The sequence below is a fragment of the Propithecus coquereli genome, unplaced genomic scaffold (assembly GCF_000956105.1).
Source record: "Propithecus coquereli isolate 6110/MARCELLA unplaced genomic scaffold, Pcoq_1.0 Scaffold88, whole genome shotgun sequence".
Classification (NCBI taxonomy): domain Eukaryota; kingdom Metazoa; phylum Chordata; class Mammalia; order Primates; family Indriidae; genus Propithecus; species Propithecus coquereli.
Window position 1 is genome coordinate 4,423,414 of NW_012155062.1, and position 1,185 is coordinate 4,424,598.

Below are 1,185 nucleotides of genomic sequence, written 5' to 3' on the forward strand. Positions count from 1 at the left end.
ATAATATCATCAGAAAAAATTTCAATAACAGACGTTAGTAGAGTAATACTTTCAAAGTTGACAGGAAAATAACTGTGAACAAACTGTCACTATAAAATGAGGGCAAAAATAACACATTTGAGATCTAAAGGGCTCAAAAAATTTACTATCTATAGACCTTCATTGGAAAGTGCTATTGGCAAGAAGAAATTTAGATGTAGAAGTGGGATTAAGGCAGCAAAGAAATGGATAAAACATATTGGCAAATGTAAACGTGTTGGTTTTTTAAATAACAGCAATGATATTATTTAACTTTCTAGATGTTGGGACTTAAATTTTATACAGCAATCCTATAGTATTGACATTCAGTGCCTTCTGAAGGACAACTGAAGCTTTTCATTTTGTTCGCAGGAGCTGTAGCTATTTAATAATTTTAGAGTTTATTAAGAAAAAAATACTAATATTGAACTAATCAGAATTTAAAATAAAAATGAGGTAAAAAGGAAAAATTCATACTGAAAAAAGAAATAATCCAACATAAAATACAAAAAAATAAATTCTAAATGTATTTTGGACAATCCATGTGAATGTCTTCTACAGGTACTGAGTACGCTATCTAGTTGTAATTTCACAGACATGATCAAAAGGAGCTCTGAATAAGACAAATCGTTATGTCTAGTCCACACATCTAATGTGATTTTGAATATATGGGACAGTAACTTGTCAATATCCATAGTTAGGAGTATTGGGGCACCCTAGGCACCAGGTGTATCCCTGGCAAACAATATGTTCCTCTCGATTTCTTTTGATTGCTTCGATCCATTTAAATATCCCTGCTAAGACGCATGAAAACACACAATTCTCTGAATTGTCAATTAAAATGGTTTTCTTGTTTAATATCATGAGTCAAGACTGATTTTTGGTAAAGCCGCCTTTAAAAATTATGTATAAGAAGTCTGCACATTAGATTGCAGCCACAGAGAACAAAGAAAAATATTACCTGATAAAGTTCAAATTATCTCTGCACTTGTAGCCCATGAATATATGCAAATAAAAAATAAGTCAAAATTTTTAATTTAAAAGTTCAAATTTCTCAGGGCCGGGCGCGGTGGCTCACGCCTGTGATCCTAGCTCTCTGGGAGGCCGAGGTGGGTGGATTGTTTGAGCTCAGGAGTTCGAAACCAGCCTGAGCAAGAGCGAGACCCC